This window comes from Raphanus sativus, chromosome 3, assembly GCF_000801105.2.
Source record: "Raphanus sativus cultivar WK10039 chromosome 3, ASM80110v3, whole genome shotgun sequence".
NCBI lineage: Eukaryota > Viridiplantae > Streptophyta > Magnoliopsida > Brassicales > Brassicaceae > Raphanus > Raphanus sativus.
The window spans coordinates 8921668-8933093 of NC_079513.1; the positions used below are offsets into that span (position 1 = coordinate 8921668).

The following is an 11426-nucleotide window of genomic DNA, read 5'->3' on the forward strand; positions in this document are numbered from 1 at the left end:
TTATCAATGAAAATATTGTTGACAAGAAGAAAATGTAGCAAATAATTACTGAATTGAGAAACAATGATCAGACTTCTTTTCTCTCTATTTATCTTTGACAGAAAATCTCCACAATAGTTACATAGTTAAGCTACGGGAACATACTTCTACAGTTTATATATGAATCACTCAAAAGAATATGAAAATTCATATCATAAGAGTTCGGCCATTGGAGAATTAATATCTCAGCATCTCCAGAAACATGAGACCGATATGTGGCAACACGAAACTAGTCTGGATCACTTCTGTGGAACCAGAGTACCCCTGTATAATTCAGAAAAAATAGTTACGTGAAGAATCAAATATTTTTCAGACATAGACAACTTTTTTGCTTTAACTTCCCCAAGATTTATATGTTTGCTGCCAACCTACCGTGGGGTCACATAGGATCATTGTTTCCATGACAAAAAAACATTGCTTCACTTCAAAAAGTTTGTCCAAAGAACTTACTCAAGGAGTCAAATGCCACAAAATGTTAAACCAATTTTAGTAGCTTCATGTTCCCATTAAAATTTGCATCCTCAAGCATATTCAATTTTTTTCTCCAACATACGCTCAACAGAAACTGTCCACTGTCATCCAAGCACTCGCTTCTAGAAATGGGATCCACCGGTCCAAACTTGTATGAAGTCATTAGCATTGGTAAATATTTATAGTTACTATATACCTCAGAAGCAATAAAAGTAAAGAAGGATATATTTGTGAAGTTACAAACGAACTTTATATTAATGGCTGAAATTTGTTGTTATTATGAAAAAAATACCTCATTGGTCTCTGAACCAGATTCTATGTATCCATTCAAGACTGACAATCCAACAAAATTATGTATTCATGTAGAAGATTAGAAGACGTTAGAACTAACGAATGATGTTGATGAGAAGTTTAAGGGTACCTTCTGATTCGTATGTCCTTTATACGTCAATGGACAAGCACTAGGGGAAAAACCAGTCTTGTTAAGATTCCAAAGCTTGACAGAGTTATTAGTGGAAGCATGGACAATGGTTTCTGAGTCCATAAACTTAACATAACTAACAGCTTTCTCATGGTCAGCCAATGTGCACCAAGGAGTTCTAACGTACCGAAGATCATAGCAATATACCGTGTAATCAGCTTACCCAAATGCCAATAAGTGGTTGGAATATGCAGAGAATTGCACGCAACAAACATTAGTTGGACTGCAGATTGTGCCTAATGAACGTTTTTACATAGCCACAAGTCATATATGAAAACAAATTCCACTGCACTTAGGTAATCCTATGTTTAAACAGAGAATCATAAATTCCACTACATGTGGAGTGAAAAAAAAACACGTCCAGTAGCTTGGCATTAAAAATTCTGTGGCTATAATATGAGACAAGGGGGAAGAGCAGTGCCTCATTGACTCTCCAAAGCTTTACCGAACAGTCATCACTTCCACTGACAAATTTTTTCGGGTTAGATGGAGAAAAATCAAGTGACCAAGCTCCCTTATGATGTTCTGTATACTGCGAGAATCATTGTCCAGTCCCAACGTCTCATATCTGTAGTAACCACACAATATGAAATGTCGAGTGAAAACCACGACCATTTTCACGGTCATTTAGACAGCTCTATGTCTATTATATCACTTGATTAACATGTCCACACACATCTCTAAGAGGAAGAAGGCAAAAAAAGCACATGATAGATCCTACTGAGCAACAGATGATGGTAAATAAAATAAATAGTCTAACATGACATAGATAGGAGAACTACTAATTTTCATACTCACCTGAACTACACCATCCTAGTCAGTCGAGGCCAAGTAGTTTAAATGTAATTATTCCAGCAAACATAGCTTAATTTGGATTTGTTGGACCATCTCAACTAGTGGATACTTAAACACAGAGAGATTCATTCATAAAGATATCCCAACAGCTGCTATGTGTTCCTCTCCAGGGTCAAAATTCAATGAGCATACCACACTTGCATAGCTTAAAAGGTATCTAATTCTTATTGTCCCACAGGGTTTCAAGCTTGCTATACTAGCAAATTTCCACAGCCCTTCGTAAAACACATTCAGTTGATCTGAAAAATTTTCATTGGTTTTCGTATCCTGATTCTCAGTTTGATTTTCACACGACCTGTCCCTGCCCTTTAGAAGGCTTTTGTCAGAACAGATGGCAATATTTGGTAACTTCATTTGTGTTCTCATGAAGAAATATGCATCTTCAAGTTAACAGATATTACTCATCAACCTGTCAGTAGTAGCAGTCTGCACTAGAAGTAGTTGTACAGGACTCGTCCACGGGAGATGATTGTACTCTTGTTTCAATGGCTCCATGAGATCTCACCAGAGATGTATTTGAAGAATATCTTTGCTTGGCCTCCTTAATATCATCCTCCAAGGTATGGATGTCTTGCAGAAGCTTAGATGCATTTTTCTTCTTCTACTCTTCTAGTGAAGACAGAAAATGAGGTAACAATTCAGATATCTCCTTATAAACAGCAGTCGATATCACTGAATCATCCTTTGAAGATCAACTCAAACTTTAGTATTTCTCTGTCACAGAAAAAGAAGAGAATCAGCATTCACACAATAGCATGTCACTTTATCTATACAATTTTGAAGGAGAACACTTTATAAAATTAAAAGTATACCCGGCAGAGAAAACGTGTAACAACTATTTAAGCTAATGGCAAAAAACAATCCTCTAAAAGGTCCACACATCCTCCATTGTACCACTTCTAGTAAATACACCCCCCCCCCCCACATGATCATTTCAGAGAATCACACAACTAAATACCTAGCTGTTGGTCTCGAGGAGGGTTCAAGATATAGTAGCCAAAGAAAAATCCAGCTTCCTTGGGATATTTTGAGAGAAATGTTGGTGGTAGAATCCGATGACGTAAATCTGCCATCATTGCAGCATGCATCTCACTGGACTCGCAATAGCATAGCAACTGAAATAAACCATGGTCTAGGGATTTCAATAAACTGAAAACTGACATGTTACATACTATAAATACTATCTTTGGGATTACGAATAATAGTCTGAAGAAACAAAATGGAAGCTATCCAAAGCCCAACTCACTACTTCTATACCCTCGAGGAGACTCCGATGAAGATGTAGAAGCATTATATGGTAACAGAAAAGTGTTTCAGCGGAAAGAAAAGTTGCATCCTCAATGGTATTTAAAACAAGTTACATAAACTTAAAAACTTATTACAACTGTAAAACAAGTAATTATCCGTATCTCAAACAGAAGAACCCAAGAGCATATACATTTGGTTTGTCTCATATATCTTCTCCATTTAGCTCCCTAGACAACTATAGCATTGCTCTTCTAGCCATGCGGACATAGACTGTTTTCTCTGTCATCGAAAGCACACTTAAATGTTTTCCATAGTTTTGCTGTTGAAGTTCACAACTGTCTGGATTATATGCATCAACCTCGTTTAAATCGATCACATGGATTATGATTTCGAACGGTCTCCCAGTTGAAGTAGCCTGAAGTTGATTCCGTGGAGAATGCAGATGCAAAAAGAGACCAAAGCAAAAAGGGATGGTCTCAAGTCCAGCAAGAATAATCCTTGTGAATGGGCTGAGTCAACCAGCTGCATACATAGAGAAAGGCCATGTCGTTTCTCTCGTTTACCATTACTTAACGATCTAAGAAACTCCCTCAAACTGATTCAACAAGAAGAAGATTTAGTATTATTCCCATCACCATGTGATATAATCCCATTTCCTTTGGGACTTGATTTTACAGTTAACACATCGTGAGGGATAGGTGACTTGCTATTATCCAACTTTTTTTACCTTGAAATCTTGCTCAGAAACAAATTCAGGAGGAGTTTCTTGGTTTTTCCCTACAACCCCTTTCCCCTTTATAGCTCTCTTAAGTATCATCTGAGAAAAACTGGAAGAACTCAACGGTGTTGTTTCCGGTGGACACCCTTCGTTGATAATCCACGTAGATCAATGGTAATTGTAGTATTTCAGATTCAAACCAGAGGACCAGTTAACACTTTATTCTTATGAGTTTTCAACTTAGCTCAAACGAATGATGATTTTGAACTGATGGTAGCGTGCAAGTAAAGTAAATGATTGTAAATGTAAATTCAATATTAAAGAGAAGCCAATCTAGGGTTTCTTCATCGGATGTTGATACTGAGCCAAACAATTATTCAAGCACAATAAAGCACAATCTAGAACTCGGATCAGTCGAGTAGTACAGCCCACTGTCGTGATGCTGTTCCCTTTGCGGATCGATCTTCTTACCTAAACTCTCATTTGGATCAAGGATCGATTACCAGCAATAGAGATCAAGTCTGATAGGTTCACCAAGCACCCTAATATTTACTTTCGCTGACTAGGGATGCTCGGCTCATTCACCCAATGTCAAGTTATTCACTACACGGTTAATGAGTAAAATAAACCTAAGATCTAGTAGTAAGTGATCAGGTTAAAGCGAGCATTATGAACTGAATGAATGAAGACACAAAACGATTGCTTATCTATGTTTAGCTCATATGATCAACACCCTAGAACCCTAGACAAGCTAGCCAACTACTCGGTCATGATGCAAGATAACAAAGACGTGAATTTTGAATGATACTGCATATAATTCCGATAAAGAATAGAGGGTTCAGGATGATCTCTTGGTAGAAGAAGAGCCGTCTCCCTTACAATAGCAAATCGCCAAAAGAATAGGTCTAGGTTTCTTACAAAAACAACGTAAGTATTAAAATAGAGATATGAGCGCTTTTTATATGGAGGCCCGTCGACTTCAGAGGAGGTAATATTTGATTAGGGAAAATATTCCAAGCACTGATATCTGCCTTAAATCAGATAACCAGGTGCTCATCAAAGCACTAATCTCGAAGAAACATCCAGTGGAACTCTACGGAATCAACTTGGATATCGAGAATCTATCTTCTTTATTTTCTGCTATTTCTTTCCATCATATTCCTAGGACTTTGAACTCTGCTGCAGATGCTTTGGCTAAATCTGCATTGTATGCTTTGAACATCTAGCTTCTTCTTTAATGAAATCGTTTGGGTTGACAAAAAAAAGGAAAATATTCCAAGATATGGAAACTTTCATAAATGTCGGGAACAATCGCCTGACTGCTCTTGGTAGGATCAACCGTCAGACTGCTCCGCTTGATTGTTCTGCGGGAAAAACTTCAATTCTTGCACATTTTTTTCATGCACCTTCTTTCAAATTTTTAATCTATCCCAGACCTGAAATGACTCGTAAAGAACAAGACTGACTCAATAAAAGATCAAAACTAATAAGAAAACACATGTGTAATGATGCCAAAAACACCATATATCAACTTTTCTCATGCAGAATAAAATGTTGGGACCCTAATCTTTTGTTAATCGGATCTAGGATTCTTTGTGAATGTTATATGTGCTAGATCTAGGTTACTTGTGAAGTTTAATGTGTGATGATGCGATAAAAAACACCTAGATGAGATCTGTTAATAATGAGAAAGAGAATGAGACTCAGTTAATGAAACCTGGGAATCTATATGTATATGAATAGAAATATATTACATTGTATATATTGTATATTTTTGTAATTGTCGAATATTTACTTTTGTTTACTTATAAAACTATATAGTATTTTTATTTTGAAATGTGTCTTACGAATAACAATGTAAAGACTCTCTTTCTAAATTCCCAAGTCCCAACAAGATTTTAGAATAATTAAAATTGATGGTAATTCAACTTTTGAATAATAATAATAATAATAATAATAATAATAATAATAAAAATTCAATAAACAGAAAATCACAGATAACATAAGTTTCACTAAAATATAAGAATCCAAAGCTTATACAAAATCATACATTTTTATTAAAGAAAAAAGTTACAAATAATCCCTATAGCTCATTATTGAAAAGTATTTGCATGCATGAACCATCCAGTTATGCAATATCATGGGTGCAAAAAGCTAAACCAAACAAACTTTCACTTTCGACACAAAATTAGGCCGAAACTTAGCGACGTCCAGTACATTTACTTCTCAGTGGTCGGTAAGTGATTAACAACCGATAACATTTGAACTACCTACCAACGGTGCGTTGGGCTAATAGTTTAGTGCTTAGAGTAGATTCTATTGCACCCCTAGTTCGATTCCTGTTGGGACTATTTGGGCCGAAGGCCCAGACACTTCCTAGTTTACAATATAAAAAAAAAACATCTAAAATACCTAATCTCCCTTAATCAATAATTGTTAAATAAAAGTTGACATCCACAACCTAATCCACAATCTCCTTAGCTTATATATATATTATTTCTCAAAAAGTGACAAGTAAATTATGTTAACTCAGAATTAATTAATAAATACTGCCCACATGAAAATGCGGATTTGGCAGTTCAGCACTGACCTTGCTCGACACACCGTGAGGTCGACTCGATAAAACCGAAACTCACCAGCCTAGTCTTAACTAAACCTCTCATGGCTAATTTAATTTGGTCGGTCGAATATTCCACAGTATTCTGAACAGTAAAACACATGGTATCTCAATAGAAACCAATAAAATATGTGCTTCATACATATATATATATATACATATAGAATATTTGTGGGATCAATAATAATTAGAAATATCATATAGCTCTATTGGTAATACTATTTTTAGTCTGCCAACATGTTTGGGTTCAAACCTTCACAATTGCATCTTTTTATTTTAGGGGCCCTTATTTTAGCTACTTTCAAATATAAAGAAGACCAAAAAAATATTTTTGCTTCTGGTCCTATATTTATCAAGTCCGCTTTGTGTCGACATATCATTTTAATATATACAACACGTGTTAATATAATGGTAGAGATTTTCGGAAATATGTTCAGTATTGCGAAAGTTTTAATTTGTTGAGCACAAAGTGTCAAAAAGAAAATCTTTAGAAATTTCGGCTAGCCGTCGAATGAAAAAGATGTTCACACGATGTGTCTCTCATCGACATAGAGAAGATGACTTGGACAAAAACAAAAATGGATGATCATAAGCGATAGTAAAGAAAAAGTGGCCGGGAACGGAATTGCGTAATTCATGAGAGTCGTTTTCGCAAAACCCTCTTTTGGTCATTGTGCAAAAAGAAGTTTTGGTTTGTCATTAATGACTACGGGCTATGGAGTCATGACACGGTCTCCACTATTATGACATTATACTTTAAGCGTTGATATAAACTTCTCGGAAAATATTATGTATAAATGAGTCATATACTCATATATATAACAATGTAGATTGTAGTTTGTCCAAAATAAAAATAGAATGCCAAAATTATAAGACGAAACATTGTTTTAGAGAGGATTTTAAATCAAGTTTTATGGACTATTTTTTGTACCCTGCATGTAGCACACACTTATAAATATATAGCTGGAACTGGAAGTGTCCGATTTCTAATGTGTGATTCCATTGGCTAATTGTAAAGCTAACAACATCTTTAAAGTAAATTTATAAAGTAGAAAGTGTGTATTGTATGATCAACTCGTTTTCATAGGTAAAGAAAAACTAGTTTTATAGCCTGCATGTAGCATCTATCTATATTATTAAAACAGAAGTACAAATATAATTTACTCATTAGTTTTACAAGTTATTTACAGTTAAAAATACATCCGATATCTAATTTCTATTGGCTAAGGGACCACTATACTACTATAGTCAAAAATATTCGATGACCTAATTTAATGTCAAATGCATAAAGACATCATTATGTATGATTATTAGAATAATTACCTATGCTTGTTGAAGAAATTGTGTGTCGTTAACTTGCTAGGTCTTATCATAATCACTTGTATGTTAGCCCCTCTGGAACGCTAGTACAGCGCAAAAGATAAACACAGGAGATGATTGGTTGAGGTTTATCTTTATTTTAGTTTTATTTATTTTTAAATCACTAAATTTTACGAATTATGTTGTAGTTTTATTTTTTTAAACTAAAGCCTACATCAAATTTTTATTATTTTTTATTAATCATGCTTTAGCTTTATTTTTAAAGCTACATCAAAAATAATAAATCAAATTTTTTTCTTATTTATTTTAGGCAAAAGATCTACATCTCTCCTTTATAGGCTGTAGAATCTATAAAATAAAAAATAACTAAAATATCAAATAAATTATATAATCATAATAAAAACATATACAAATATTTTAATTTTATTTTGGGTATTTTAAAAATTATTGAAATATTTTAAATAACAGAAATATTATTTATATATCACATTTCAAATAACAGTACACTTTGATAATTTATATAAAAAAATTAATATAATTTTTTTAATTCATAAAATAATTATTTTATATAGATATCACATATTTTACTTTTAAATATCTATAACCTATAACTTACACCTACAACAAATATAACTACATCAAAAATCTCTACAGAAAAAGTCAACAGTAATAATTTTATAGTTATAACTAACTTACTTACATCTAAACTTCTAAAGCTAAATTTTCATAGCCATGGTCGAACCAATAAACCTATACAAATAACATATCAACTCTGTGCATAATTAATGCTACAATTTATGGTTGACGACTTGACGTAAGACTATGTACAATGGTTTCAAGATTCAACACCTTCCACTTCATCTTTTTACATTCCACATCATCTTCTTTTTTTCCATCACATCCATTTAACACATATTTAACTTTTATCTACTACAATAGTTTTGTTTAATAAAATTCAACACAATATTTTACAAATTAATGATTATTTTTAAAAATATCCAAATTAAATAAACTTATTCTTTATTGATAGAGAATTTAAAATGATAGATTTTCATATCAAAAAATAAAAATAAATTTATTTAATTTATAATAAAATAATTGGTTTTAAAAACAAAGAAGATATGAAAATGTCAAAAAACCTTAGAAAAATGACATGTATCGTTAGTGGTCCCCGGTTCCTTCTTATTCAACTAGTTGAATCTTTTCAACACAGTTTAATCCACATCATCAAATTTCATTTTTCAACACCCTCATAGGTATATGTTATAAACCCCAATAACTAATCTATAATTTAAAGTTTGAACAAATGAATTAGCAAAGAGAAGTTGAATAACGAGCGGTTTGTTCTTTGGATATATCATGTATGAAAACTGAGATTAAGTATGAAATGGATTTCGTCAAATTTTAGATTTAGATTTTTTTATTTTATAGACCTAAATTTTACATATCAACATTGAAACAGTTTACACTTTACATATTTTGATATTTGATACAATGATTAGATTAATTGAGATTTTTTAGTTATCAAGTATACATTTAGTTTGGAGCTTGTGGTTTAAGGTTAATTTAGGATTTGGAGCTTGTGGTTTAAGATATAGTAGACGTATAATGGAGTCTATTTAGTTTTAGGGTATAGTAGATGTCTTTTAGTCTATTATGATTTGAAAGTGCAAAAAATAGTTTTAGATTACAAAATCAAATATAATTTTGATTAATTTTAGTTTTTGTATGAATCAATTAAAATGATAATCTTCAAAGTAATATTCAAAAATTGTAAGATCATATATTAAAAGTATTAAAACAATAAATAATAAGTAATAAACAAAAATAATGAAATCATCATAGTAAACTTCCAAAAAAGTATACTAAATAAGTAAATAAACTTACAATAAAGTATACTCCAAATTTTTGAATTTTAGTAGATTTCAAAAAAAGTCTACAGTGTCGTAAATTTTAATCTAATTACAATTTTTGTCTTTCTAAATAAATAAAATTTGTACAATTTCTAAAATATCTGCACAAATTTTTGAAACTCTCTCACTTCTCTCCATTCTCTCTAAAATTTTCTCCCTTCTCTCTTAAACTTTCTCGCTTCTCTTTAATTTTTTTGAATGTGAAGAAACTTTTGTTTATTATGTTAAATTTTTCTCATGTCTTTCTCACAATATTATCTTGTTTTTGTATGTATTATTATTCATAGTTTTCCTCTTCCCTTTTAAAAATGTAAGTTTTAGATCTATAGATTTTAATGTGTATCTTTATGTTTATATTCAAATAAACTTATAGATTCAAACTATGTGCCTTTACTTTGCTACTATTTTATCTTATAGATCCTTTTATGTTTTTTCAGATTTAAACTATTTTCACATTTCTAAATATATATAGATTTTTTTAGATCTGAAATTTTTAGATCTTTATGTTTTTCAGATTTAAACTATTTATTCTATTTTCACATTTCTATATATATATATATATATATATATAATTTTTAGATCTGAAAATATCTAATAGAATAGACTTCTAATGAACTATATTTAAAAAGTAAAAACTAGTAGACTTCAAATGAAATCTACTAAGCCACAAATTTTAAGTATATTTAATTAGAATTCACGATAATATGACTTCTAAATTTCTTTCTTACTTTTCTTTTTCATAATTTTTATTTTATTTTGCATAGATTTTCTTCCATAGTTTTTATTTCCTCCCCCCACCCTCAAAATATAAGATTTACATCTATAGGTTTTAAATGTGTATTTTGTATTTATTTTAAATAAAGTTACATATTCAAACTCTATATATTTACTTTACTACTATTTTCTCTTGTAAATTATATAATCTAAAGTTTTTTCAGATTAAAGTTATTTTCACGTTATCTTAATGTACATAATTTTCAGATTTAAAAATTATCTGATGTCAATCAAAATATGATTTTACTCTCTTTGTCTTATATTTTTGTCTTATAGTTTTATGGGTCAATTTGCTTAATATTCATAGCAACACCATATATGAAGAATATAGCCATGCATGAAGAGCTGTGTCTATTTGGTACAAAACTAGACAACGCTCTCCTTCTCTGCGAGTGAGAGTGAGAGATAATTAACACAACGCTGGATATCATACTATACTATATTTGTCCAATATATAGTACAGAACAATTATTTTATAACACCAACCATTATGAAGAGAATGAAGAAAATAAAAAGGCTGAAAAAGATGAAGGGTTTATAGAGAGTAAACTATACCCTAAACCTAAACTATATACCCTAAACCCAAAACAGAAACCCAAACCGTATACACTAAACCCTAAACCCAAACCATATATCCTAAACCCAAACCCTAAACCCAAATCATATACCCAAACACTAAACCCTAAACCCAAACCATATACCCTAAACCCAAATCTTAAACCCTAAACCCAAACCCTAAACCCAAACTCTAAATCCAAATCATATACCCTAAACCATAAACCATAAACCCAAACTCTGAACCCTAAACCCAAACCATATACCCTAAACCCAAACTCTAAACCCAAACCATATACCTTAAACCCAAACCCTAATCGTAAACCCTAAACCCAAACATTTATCTCTTTCGTGACTATGCTATACATATTATGGTATGGAATACTCGACACTTCCATAAACTTTGCATATATGAAATTCTCTAAAATTTCCAAA

At 31.8% G+C, this 11426-nt stretch overlaps 1 pseudogene; it reads right to left on the reverse strand.

Annotated features, from left to right (window-relative positions):
* Positions 1–514: 514 nt before the first annotated feature.
* Positions 515–3911, reverse strand: LOC130494732 (protein SUPPRESSOR OF PHYA-105 1-like; annotated as a pseudogene).
* Positions 3912–11426: the final 7515 nt, after the last annotated feature.